Genomic DNA, 13,922 nt, shown 5'->3' on the forward strand with positions numbered 1-13,922 from the left:
ATTGTTCTCTCATTATGGATAATGGGTCTTGCTAAAATTGTTGTAGCACAAGGTTGGTATCCAAGTTGAGTCTCACTATCATTTCCCACCCAAAGCCTTACAAGCTTCAATGGCTCAATGAGCAAGGGGAAATGATAGTTAATCAACAAGTAAAGATACCCTTTTCTATAAGAGACTACCATGATGAAGTTGATGCAATCCTACTCCGTAAGGGCATTGGGTAGAAGACTCCAAGTAGATTGGGCTAGAGATCCAACGGAAGGCCCTAGGGTTCTCATGAGCCTCAGGGTAGATTTCGAGCCTATGGGCTAAGTATGAGCCCGCTTATCTTTGTAAATATTAGAATAGGTTTTTCCTTCGTCCGGGCCTTGTATTTTGGCCATTCTAGTAGTATAGGGTTTTAGCCTTGTATTTCGGGGCATTTTGAGTAGTCTTTGTAGTAAGGACTTTTTTTTTTGTATTTTCATGTTTTTTGTCATGGGGGTGAGCTTAGCTATTATAGGGTGTGTGTAGCTAAGCTCTAGCTTCTTTAGGAATCTTCTTAAGGAAGTTTCTCAAGGAGGTGAGCTTAGTTATGAGAGGGGTGTGTGTAGCTAAGCTCTAGCTTCTCAAGGAAGTTTTCTCAAAGAAGCTTCTCAAGGAAGTTTTCTCAAGAAAGCTTCTCAAGGAAGCTACCTAGTCTATAAATAGAAGCATGTGTAACACTTGTTGTAACTTGGATGAATGAAAGTCTTATGAGATACACTTCAAAGTTCCACTTCTTTCCCTCTTTTATTCCTTCAATTTCGTGCTCTCCCTTCTCTCTTTCTTTTCCTCCATTAAAGCATCCTCTTCAAGCTTCTTATCCAAGGCAATTCTTGGTGGTGAAGCTCCTTCTTCCTTGGCTTATTCCCTAGTGGATGGTGCCTCCCCTCTCCTCTTCTCCTTTGCCTTCCGCTGCATCTCCATGGTGAAAAATCACCATTGAAGGACCTCATTGAAGCTCAAAGATCCAGCCTCCATAGAAGCTCCACAAGCAAGCTTCCATCAAGTGGTAATCAGAGCACAAGAGCTTCAAGTAGGTGCTCCTTAAACCTCCATTAATGTTTTGCTTTACCTTCTCTTCCATTGTTTTTTTCTTCATTTTTCTCCATGTATCTCCTCACATTTCTTGTTCTAAATGTTGTTAACATGATTCTTTAGAGTTTGCACCGATTAAAATTGCTATAGAAGTTAGATTTGATTTTCTATGGTTCAAATTTCTTGTTCTTGTTCTTGAACCATGAATTGTGTTGAGTTTAGGTTCCTTTGAGTTTTGTCTTGTTATTTTTTGTGGCTGAAACCTAAACCATAAAATTCTTACAAAAATATTTAAGTAGAAGAAAACCTCAAAAATCTAGAGTGACTTGTTCACCTATTGTAGTTTTGTCATAGAAGTCATGTCTAGTCATGAAACTTGTCACATAAGATTTCTTATGTTGTGCAGAATTTTATTTTCTTGTTTCTTTGTCTAACTCATTTGTTCATGAGTGTATGAAATTCTTTTAGCCTATTATTTGATTTGAGTCAAATCTTTCATGTTAATTAGTCCTTAACATGTTCATGCAAAATTCTTAGAGAATCTTTGATTGTGAACCTTTTCTTGAACTTTTAGGTTTCCTTATGATTGTGTCTATTGTGAATTTGAGTTTTGGTGATTGAATTGTTGGCTGAAATGTTGATCCTAAGTGAATATTGAACTCCTAAAACTGTGGTAAACAATCCTAGTGAGTTCAACATACATAGGAAGGTTGAAAGTAAGCCCAAGGCAATCAATATACCATGCTTAAAGAAACAAATCGCTGGTGCTGGCAGCTTGGACATACAAACTTGTAAAAATTACTGAGAATTGGTTACTTCGAATTTTGAGCTGAAATTTTTACTGAATTTTCTAGACATCTGGAAACAAGTTATAAAAAAAGAAACAAGTGATTTGGATAAAAGGAAAAAATACGAAAAATCACACAAGTTGGCAGGAAAATCAGTATCCAGAAAAAAAAGGTGAAAGGGAAGGGTGCTTGTTGTTTTGGCTCAAAATTTATTCTATAATTGGAAATTTCAATTCAAAATTAGTGTAAAAACAAGTGCCAAAGCTAGAGGTTTGTTGAGTCTTTTTTTTTTATAGTTTTTTAAGTCTACTCTAGAGCCATTCTAAGTTTCTCTTTGAGTCCTAGCTTGCTTCTATGTCCTTGTTCATTGCTTTAATTGTTGAGTAATCCTTGAAAAATTGTCTTGTTAAAAATCCATTGGTTTAGCTTTCATTTCATTTTTTTTGGTCTTTGGTTATTGCTTGTCTCTTTGTTTCCTTGTTTGTGGGTTGCCATAAAGGGAATTGGAAGGAGGATTGGTGCCATCCCTTGAAGAATTTGAGTCCAGAAGCAAGGGGCCAACCACCTTAAGAGCTATTGGACTAAGAAGCACTCCAAATTGAGTGAATCACCAAAGAGAGACAACCACCAAAATTGAGGACCGTTTTTTAATTTTGTAATTTTCAATTTACTTACCTTCATTGGTTTCAAGTTTTGTAACAAAAAGGCCTTTCATTGGAAGTGTGTTGGGAGCCTCCAATAGGTTACCAAACTTCCATTTGTGTGTAACAATTTTAGGCAATTTTTTTCCCTAGGATAGTGAGTGTTTTGTTGGGAACCTTGAATGTGGTCATCCAAACACTCTTAGGATTCGCCTAGTTTACATTTCTTGCTTACTTTCATAGCTTATTTCCTTTACCTTCCATTGTCAAACCGCCTAGATAGGTTTCCTTTTACCAATTAGTTTTTTACCTTATCTTTCACACCTCTTTTAGTGTTTATTTTGGATAGTTTCAACCATAATTTCTTTTACCTTTTGTTTTCAAACCTCCAACAAGAAAGAACCGCAACTTAGGAACCAACATGAGTCATCATTCATCTAGTGTTAATGGCGAGGGTACTAGTCATAAAGACCCTTTATCTAGAATCTTAGATGAGTTGAGTTCCCTCAAGTTATGGAAAGAAAAACAAGAGAGAAAAGAAAAAGGAAAAAAAAGAGTGGAAGAAATAAGTCAAGATGAAAGAAAGAAAATAAGAGAGGAAGAAAGAAAAAAAATAATGAAAGAAATGAAAAGAGAAAAACATGCCTCCTATAGTAGTCATAACTCTTGCAAAAGCCTAAGTGAAGAACATCGTGACTATTACGAAGGAAGGCATAGGTCACATCTTAGACCTCACTCCCATAGAAGAGAAAAGGAAAGAAAGCCTCAAGAGGCTAACATTAACCTCTCATACTTCCATGGGAAGGACAATGTAGAGGCTAACTTAGATTGGGAAATAAGGGTAGAGCAACAACTTAAAAAGAAGTCTACTTCAAAATCTTATGGCTCTCACTCTTATCCAAAGAAAGACCAAGGTCAAGGCATCTTAGGGGTGACACCTTCTAAGCCCAAATATGATAAGGGGAAGACAATAGAAAAGCAAGCCCCTAAGGCTAGTATGCAAGAGAAAACTAGCTCTATAAAGTGCTTTAAATGTCTTGGAAGAGGACACATTACTTCTCAATGCCCCACCACAAAAACCATGATTATGAGGGACCAAGACATTTCTAGTAGCCAAGATGAGGCTACTACTTCACCTTCCTCTAGTGAAAGTGAAAAAACAAAAGGGGAAGAATCTAGTGAAGAAATCTACCGCCAAGAAGAAGGACAACCATTAGTGGTTAAAGAGAAGTGTAAGGAGGTAAGTGTCTCCTCCAAGAGTTTAGCTAAGAAGGAAACTCATTTTACAATAAAGACAAACATTAAAGAAACTTTCCCTCTTAGACAACCTCCACATTTTCTCTTTTGTAAAAAGGCACTTGCTAGCATTGCCACACCTCTTGGGCTTGAGTTTATTCCTCAAGTAAAGAAGTTGTTGGATGAGGGTTTGGTTCGCAAGAGCTTAAATCCTTGTGCTTTGTTGGTGGCCAAAATAGGTATTATTAGTCACCAAGTCCCTAAAATAGGTGGTACGATGAATGTTTTGAGTGGTGCAACCCTCTTTTGTAAAATCACTCGTACACCTAACATCTTCATGGTGTGTGTACATGGGGACCCATTAGGTAGGTTTGTTCTTATTTTTAGTTTCAATACAAACTTAGGTACTCATATGGGACACCTTAGGTTTGTCATACTTTTTGGTAGGAATAATCAATATGAAAATACAGAAAAAGGTATGTTTTATTGCGTTACTTTTCTTAATTTTTTCAAATAGTGATCAAGGGGTTCCCATGAACCCTAAGAGAATAAAGGTCATTCCTGAGTGGCCCACTCCACCAAGTATAAGAAAAATTTGGGGCTTCCATGACTTAACAAACTTTTACAAAAGGTTTGTCCCATATTTTTCTATACTTGTAGCACCACTCATTGAGTTGGTGAGAAACCATGTTTCTTCATGGGAAGATGCCCAGGAAATGGGTTTTCAGACCTTACCTTACTTCAACATACCAAACACCACTAATACATATGTTTTTGTTCTTTTTACAGGTGTTGAGGGAAGGAGCCCAGAGTATGAAGAACCTCGGGATTTGAGGTCAAATCCTTTCCAAGGTGGAGGGAATGATGCAATCCTACTCCGTAAGGGCATTGGGTAGAAGACTCCAAGTAGATTGGGCTAGAGATCCAAGGGAAGGCCCTAAGGTTCTCATGAGCCTTAGGGTAGATTTCGAGCCCATGGGCTAAGTATGAGCCCGCTTATCTTTGTAAATATTAGAATAGGTTTTTCCTTCGTCTTGGCCTTGTATTTTGGCCATTCTAGTAGTATAGGGTTTTAGCCTTGTATTTCGGGGCATTTTGAGTAGTCTTTGTAGTAAGGACTTTTTTTTTGTATTTTCATGTTTTTTGTCATGGGGGTGAGCTTAGCTATTATAGGGTGTGTGTAGCTAAGCTCTAGCTTCTTTAGGAATCTTCTTAAGGAAGTTTCTCAAGGAGGTGAGCTTAGTTATGAGAGGGGTGTGTGTAGCTAAGCTCTAGCTTCTCAAGGAAGTTTTCTCAAAGAAGCTTTTCAAGGAAGTTTTCTCAAGAAAGCTTCTCAAGGAAGCTACCTAGTCTATAAATAGAAGCATGTGTAACACTTGTTGTAACTTGGATGAATGAAAGTCTTATGAGATACACTTCAAAGTTCCACTTCTTTCCCTCTTTTATTCCTTCAATTTAGTGCTCCCCTCTTCTCTCTTTCTTTTCCTCCATTAAAGCATCCTCTTCAAGCTTCTTATCCAAGGCAATTCTTGGTGGTGAAGCTCCTTCTTCCTTGGCTTATTCCCTAGTGGATGGTGCCTCCCCTCTCCTCTTCTCCTTTGCCTTCCGCTGCATCTCCATGGTGAAAAATCACCATTGAAGGACCTCATTGAAGCTCAAAGATCCAGCCTTCATAGAAGCTCCACAAGCAAGCTTCCATCAGAAGTTTTATGTGATATAATCCCTATGGAAGCACGACACATTTTGTTGGATAGACCATGGAAATTTGACAAGAAAGCAATCCATAATGGTCTCACCAATGAAATAAACTTCACCCATGGAAGCAAAAAGTTCAAACTTGTTCCCTTGACACCTTCACAAGTGGTTGGGGTGATCAAGTACAAATAAAACTCAAATGGGATAAGGAAAAGAATAAAAAAAGAAAAGAAGAACAACCTTTAATGGTTAAGGAGAAGTGTAAGGAGGTAAGTGTCTCCTCCAAGAGGTTAGCAAAGAAGGAGAGTCATTTTGCAATAAACACAAACATTAAAGAAACTTCCCTTCTTAGACAACCTTAACATTTTCTCCTTTGTAAAAGGACACTTGTAAGCATTGCCACACCTCTTGGGCTTGAGGTTATTCCTCAGGTAAAGGAGTTATTGGATGAGGATTTGGTTCGTAAGAGCTTAAATCCTTGTGCTTTGTTGGTGCCCAAAATAGGTATTATTAGGCACCAAATCCCTAAGATAGGTAGTATGATGAATGTGTTGAGTGGTGCAACCCTCTTTTGTAAAACCATCCATGCACCCAACATCTTCATGATTTGTGTACATAGAGACTCTTTAGGTAGTTTTGTTCTTATTTTTGGTTTCAATACAAACCTAGGTGCTCATATGGGACACCTTAGGTTTGTCGTACTTTTTAGTAGGAGTAATCAACATGAAAATACAAAAAAGGTATTTTTTTATTGAATTACTTTCCTTAATTTTTTAAATAGTGATCAAGGGGTTCCCATAGACCCTAAGAGAATAAAGGTTATTCCTGAGTGGCCTACTCCACCAAGTATAAGGGAAATTTGGGGCTTCCATGACTTAACAAACTTTTACAAAAGGTTTGTCCCATATTTTTCTATACTTGTAGCACCACTCATTGAGTTGGTGTGGAACTATGTTCTGTCATGGGAAGATGCCCAAGAAAGGGGTTTTCAGACCTTACCCTACTCTAACATACCCAACGCCACTAATATATATATTTTTATTCTTTTTACAAGTGTTGAGGGAAGAAGCCCAGAGTTTTAAGAACCTTTGGGTTTGAGGTCAAATCCTTTTCAAGGGGGAGGGGATGATGCAATCCTATCCCCTAAGGGCATTGGATAGAAGACTCCTAGAAGATTGGGCCAGAGATGCAGGAGAAGGACCTAGGGTTCTCATGAGCCTTATGGTAGATTTTGGGCCCATGGGCTAGGTATAAGCACACTTATCTTTGTACATATTAGATTAGGGTTTCATTATTTTTGGGCCTTGTATTTAGGGCTTCATAGTCTAGGGAGGGTACCCTAGTAATGTAGGATTTTTCAACCCTTGTGTTTTAGGGAACCTAGACTAGTTTTTGTATTAGGGGTAGTTTTGTAATTTCAGATGCATTAAGTGCACTATTTGATGTGTGTGTGTGTGTGTTAGGAGATAAATTTAATTGAATTGGGAGAAGCCATCCAATTAAATTTTGGACCAGCCTAAAGGGGAGGTGAGCATTTGCTTGCTACACCCCATTGCCACATCATATAGTCATACTTTATGCATATCCTTCATGCTTTACATGCCTCATGACACATGAGCACACTTAGTGGAGAATCTTGGATTTGATCTTGGATTAATGGCTTGAACCATAGCTAAAATTCAGTAATCATAATTAGTGAAATTTTGGCTCCACAAATTCAAATTCAAATTCAAGTGAAATTTGAATAGAAATTCACATTTCCCTCCAATTTTGTATGAGTCTTAGGCTATAAATTGAGACCTTGTGTGTGCATATTTTTCAACTTTGATTATTTGATAAATTAGACTTTAAAGTTCTGACCTCATTCTCCTTCTTCTCTCTCTCAATTTTTTTCACTTCTCTCCCTCTCCCTTGACTCATCTTCTCCTACCTTCAAGCACTTATCCATGGCTTCCTATGGTGGTGAGCTTATTTTTGACTCATCTTCTCCTTGAAGTAGCATCTCTAATCACCGCTCCTCCTTCTCCATTCCACTGTCATTGATCTTCAAGAAGCAAATGACTCCATTGATGAAGAAGAGCCAAGGCTTACAAGCTCTACATGGAGCTACATTATATTGGTTTCAATGTTGCTGGAAAATGAATCAAGTTGTTTAAAAATGGAAGTAAGAGCATTTGAGGTTTTGAGTTTTTAAATTATGGTTTTTCATTATTTGATGAATTGATGAAAAGTTCCTATTTGTAAATAGTTTTGATGTGGTTTATGTATTGGAATTGATAGAAAATGGTTTAGATTTGTTTTTGGGCAATTTGTGTAACGGCCCGCCTCAATGCTACGACATCACTACTCTAAATAGCGTAAATTTCAAATTTTAAATGAAAACTCCGTTAATTTGCTTACGAAAAACGAGAGTAAATTTTCCGTGATATACGTTCACCAAAAAACACACAAATACTTAAATGAATATATATATAGATATATTAACTCAGTACACATCATTCACATGATAGAAGGTAAATTAGTGCATACACATAATTAAATTTGTAATTTACATCCTCAATTCAAAAACAATTACAGAACCAGCTAAGGAGGAGTTGATTAAAAAAATACAACTCTCTCCCAAAATAATCCCAATGTCATCATGCTGGCTTGGTGGCTCCAACAAAAGAATCTCACTCCATGTAATCTACTACTGTCCATATGCTCCCACGAATAAAGGTTAGCGATTATCAGAGGTACCAACCACACGGTACAAAAATTGCAAGGGTGAGTTTATTACAAGAGAAAATGACAATTATCAAATAACCATAATTAGTAAGAGAAACTAACAAGTACCATGCTCACACACAATTATCAATCAATACAACATACACTTGATAATTATTCATCAACTTCCACAATTCCAATCAATCATGCTCAATATGATGCATGCACCTGACCTCAACTCTCAAATGCAACGTGGTACCATTCGTTAGGAAATAGCCTGATCATGCCTACGCGGCACTCACACTTAGGAAACTAGGTAGCAAGTGTCAAGGTCACCTTGTCATGCATAAGTAACTCCCCCTCCCCCCTCATGGTGATTAACCTGAGTCACAAGGGAGTTCCAAACCGAGTGACATGCCCCCAAGTACAAGTATTTTCCCTCTTGAAAACTATAAGTACTTACTGACAAAGTTTATACTATTTCAATGCAATATAAAGTATGACACATGGGCACCATCAATGCACTGACCATGGATAATTAAAGATTCTAAGTCATCCCTTCACTCCAGAGATGCTTGAACTCTTTAACCACTCTATTTTCCCCATAAGGGATATCCAACTTGGTCATTGCACCCTCCATGTGCATACACAACATACATCATCACAATGACATTCTCAACATCAATATTATTTCATCTTAATGTCATTATCAACATCAACGTCCTCTCATCTCAATGACATTACCAACAATAATAACATCATCTCATATCAATATTATCATAAACACCAACATCATCTCATATCAATTAATATCATCAATATCAATATCATCAGTAAATCATATTCCACACATACATACATATAAATTTCATACCAGAGATTCACACTCCCCAGGTCTTTAGATAACACAAGTATAATAAAAACAACAATTTCATTCATCAATAGCATATGTATCGCATCCCATTAGTCAAAAACATTGTTTTTCTTGAAAACCAACATTCACTGGGACAAGTATACATTCCCATAATTGGGTTCCCTGACCCCAATAATGGTATCAAAGCCATAAATTATAATAAAATCCCCTCACCTATCGTGAGCTCTCTCTGTCAGCTCCTCTATGCGTCACTCAAAGGCCTTTCTCATTCCCGTTCGTCAGTCCAAACGCAGAGTTCTATATACCAAATCGAAGGGAATTTAGTATAGATTTGAAAAAAAAGGTTAGTGATAACATTCAGGGTCAATTACCCTTATGAAAACAAAAAGGGCTAGGGGGTGTTTCGGGTTTTACTTCAAAGAGACATCATTTTGAAATTCCGATCATGCCAATGTGACTAGGGTTCAACAAAGTTCATGAAAACAACATCAATTTTATAAAAAGATAACTTTTACAACGTCTCTTTCTCAAAGGTTTTTCAAAGAAAGTGTAAAAATATCCTATTACGATACCCAAAACACAACTGAAACTAGGAGAAGCTCAAACTAACTAGGAGAAAGACATAGAAGTCAAATTATCTCAAAGAAACTCTTAAAGAAATGATTGAGAGCTTGTTTCTCTATCGAATCCTTAAGATGGATTCTGAGGGTTCTGCTTTGATTAAAATGTTCCTCTCCTTGTGGTGGTCCAGCGGCAAGCAACAATGGCTCATGATGGCCACCGGTGGTCGTGGGTGGTGGAGAAGGAGTTTCTAGGTTTGTTTGGTCTGATTTTTGAGAGAGAGAGGGAGAGGCATGAAATCGTGTTTTTCACGTTGAATAGTATATTTATAATCTACAGATCTCGCTTAGCGAGCTCGTCTTGCTAAGAGGAAATCCACTTTTAGTGTTAAGCGCAACTTTTCGCATTGAGAGCAACCCCTCTCAAGTTGACATTTGTGCTAAGCATGACATTTTGCGCTGAGCGCAATTCCTCTCTGGTTAGAATTACGCTTAGCACACTTGTCTCGTTAAGTGAGATGTCGAAAAGTGTTATTTTGCAAATCTCAACGGTCACAACGTAAAGATGTGGATTACGTACCTACAATCTAAAGTTGAAGGAGATCTAATGGTTAACGGGTCTGGGATTGCAGTTTTACCAAACAGATTTAGGTAAAACTTGAAATCTCATAATTTCAACCTAAGTCAATAAAACTCCATATAATTTAACATCCACATCAAGCAAATCACACATGGCTAATTCACACAATACCTCAACTCATCCAAATAGATCACATAATCAAATAACACAAGAAATACATTAAACATTGACTTTCAGTTAGTGAAAGTTTTAGGGCATTACAATTTGAAAGCCATGAGAGACAATTCTACAGAATTTCAAAATTCTGTAGAATTCATGTCCACTGATCAGCTTCACCTCCAATGACCAGTTTCACATCCATTGATCAGTTTCACGGCTACTAATCAGTTTTGAGTTTAGTGGCTAGTTTTGAGTCCAGTGATCAGTTTTGAGCCTAGTGACAAATTTTGACTCTAGTGACTAGTTTTAAGTCCAAAAGATCAGCTATTGATGTGAATGTGATTTATGTTTATTTTCTTTGAGTAAATTATTTGTTTTGAGATCTTAATAAAATTATGATGACATGAGATGTGGTTGAGATGATGTTGTTTTACGATTAGAGTTGACTTTATGTTGAGATCTTGAGATTCGCATTCATATGAACTTTTGGTGAGTTGTTGCGAGAATTCAAGGTCTTGGAATTTCTTGCTAGGTTTATTGAACTATAGGTAGGTTTATGATTGTGATGCGCATATGAATGATGAATCTATGATATTTTAACCTCTTATGGTATTGAGATAGGTGAATGAATTTGTGATAACGTGTGATTATTGTGGATGATAATCTTATTTTGAGAACCATTCATATGTGTGAAGTGGTTAATTATATCCTTTGAGAAGATTTTTATTGTGGTTAGAAAATGGTATACTGGGGAGAGTGAGTTCCACGCCAAAACTTTGCCTCACTAAAACTCTATAAGATCCTAATTTTGTCCGGTCCAAAAAAAAGAAAAAATAAATAAAACGTATAAAAAATGAAAAAGAAAAGAAAGGAAATAAGAAAAAGAAAGAAAAAGAGAGAACACATAAAAATGAAAAAGAAAGAAAGAAGAATAGAAGAAAACATGGATAAAAGAAGAAGAATAGAAAACAAAAAAAAGGAGCAAAAAAAAAGGTAAAAAAGAAAGAAGAAAGAAAAAGAAGAAAGAACAGTAAAAAAGAAGAAAAGAAACATGAAAAATAATATAAAAAAAAAAGAAAGAAGAAAAAAAAACGAAAAAAAAATACACTTTGTAACCTATTGGGCTCTTAAAGAGAGCCCATTAGGTCAAGGGAGACAACAATGTATAAAAAGCGAAAAAAAGGTCTAGAAATTAATGCACATAGAAGGCACGAATCCCGAGGGGAAAAATGGACCAACCTGGCGGTGCCATTTGACAATTTTGTTGGAGAAGGGAGAGGGGTCTCAAGGTAATCCCCTCATTCTCTCTCACGCTCTTCTTCTCCTTCCTTTCTTCTTCTAGTACGTCCTTCTATTCTTTTCTTTTTTCTCTCTCTCATTTTTGCCTGTAGCTTCGCCGCTCGTCTCACCGGTGAACTCCATGGTCGCTAGCGAGATCTGTACATGATGATGTTGTCATTTTTCTTGTCTTTTTTTGCATTCTATTTCTTCCTTCTTTAGTTTTCTGGTGAAGCTCATGCCACCACTACGGTGCCTCTTCCACGCCACCGTTGCCGTAGCTGTAGTCCCTGTGGCGACCTCACGTCGCAGAGCCATGCAACAGTGGCACCGAAGAGGCGTGCCGCCCTCTGTGGTGGCTGCTCCTATTGTGGCGCCGTTTAGGGAGCTAGGTCATCTAGGGTTGTTTCAACCCTAATGCCTAAATGCGAGTTAGGTCGGATCGCCCTGACCTGGTTCCAACCCAACCCTAAAAAAACAAAAAAAAAACAATAACAATAATAATTGTTGTTTACACCTCATTTGTTAATACATGCACCCCTTTTCGTTTTAGGCCTAGCCCTTTTTTGCAAAACCTAAAATAAAATAGAAACGTTATTTATACCATGTTTTTCATACATGCACCCCTTTTCGGTTTGGGCCTAGCCCATTTTTACAAAATCTAAAATAAAATGGAAACTTATTTACACGCCATTTTTAATACATGCACTTTTTATGTTTTGGGCCTAGCCTATTTTTGGTAAAATCTGAAATAAAATAGAAACATTATTCACACCCACCTTTAATACATGCACCCTTTTTTCGTTTTGGACCTAGCCTTTTTTTGCAAAACCTGAAATAAAATAGAAACGCTATTTACACTTCTTTTTTTAACACATGCACCTTATTTATTTTGGGTCCAACCCATTTTTTTGTGAAGTCAGAAACAAAATAAAACTGATGGTTACACCCCCTTTTTTATATGTGAATCCCTGCCACTTAAGATGGTGACTTGGCCCATCATGTCAGCACTCCGTCAGTGTTGACTAATTCTAAGTCAACCCTTTGACTTTGACAAAAAAACAAAAAACAAAAAAAAAATAATTATACATATTAGTAAATAGCTCTTTATTTTATTGTATTTCTTTATTATCTATATCGTTTATTTTTCAATGTGATTTTCTTTTTATCATTGCCTTGTTAGTTAGTTTAATTAATATTATATTGTAAATATCTCATTATTCATCTTATTTTCCCCATGTTTCAATCCTGCATCCTTAATTACTAAGTGTACTCCACACTTCTATTCTATCCCTTTCTATCCCCATTCTATTTATTTGCTTTGCTATCACTATGTCAATTATTTATTTATTTTTTCAAATCCGCATTAGCATTCTCTAGTACATGCTTATGCTTTGCGCACTCTATGTTGGGTCTTCAACTTGCTTGGTGGTGTTTCAATAACGTGTGAATAAATTTTTTGAATGACATGCTAGGTCTCCGACTTGCTTGAGTTCACAAAGTTTACCACAAAACTAAATTCTTTTCTAAAAAAAAAATAAAATTCTCACTCAATTCTCATTTTTCCACGCACTTCATGCTGGGTCCCCGAATTGCTTGGTAGTGTTTCAATAAAGTGTGAGCAAATTTTGTGAATGTCATGTTGGATCTCCGACTACAAAGTTTACCACAAAACTCAAAATCTTTCAAAATAAAATAAAATCAACCCAACACACAAACGCTTTTTTTTTTTTTTTTTACAAATAACTACGTAAGTCTGATTTCTTCATTGCACCTGAGGATACGTAAGAGCGAGAGAAAATCCCTTGTTGACAACAAAAAACTTAAAAAAAGTAAAATCCTTTTTTTAAAAAAAATTGATTTCCTTTTCTAAATAAAAGAATAATATAAAAAAATATAATTCATGTTTTAAAGGAAAGATAAATAATTAAAAGTCACTTTATTTTTAGCACCCTCGATTAAAGGTTGTCGTCATCATGACGAACACATGGGGTGCTAGCACCTTCCTTGTGTGTAAACGACTTTCGAATCCTTTTTTTTCAAAGCGTAGACCATTCCTTATCCTTTTTTTTATTTTTCGACGTTTTCTTTAAATAAACGTTGGTGGCGACTCCCCAAGTTTTTCATTTTTTGGAAAACAATTTATCAATTTATTTATTTGATAATTTTATTTCGCCGTCCTATCGTGGCCCACGTTGCGACAAAAGAAACCTAGAGGTCTTGCCTAGTGGGGTATCTTCCTAAGTATCACCCTTATGTTTTGACTTCGAATGACATGTCTAGGTGTTGAAAACTACTTCCTAAGGGGATTAATGACCCTTTTAGTACATATGGGATGGATTATCA

Source organism: Glycine soja, chromosome 15 (genome assembly GCF_004193775.1).
Source record: "Glycine soja cultivar W05 chromosome 15, ASM419377v2, whole genome shotgun sequence".
Classification (NCBI taxonomy): Eukaryota; Viridiplantae; Streptophyta; class Magnoliopsida; order Fabales; family Fabaceae; genus Glycine; species Glycine soja.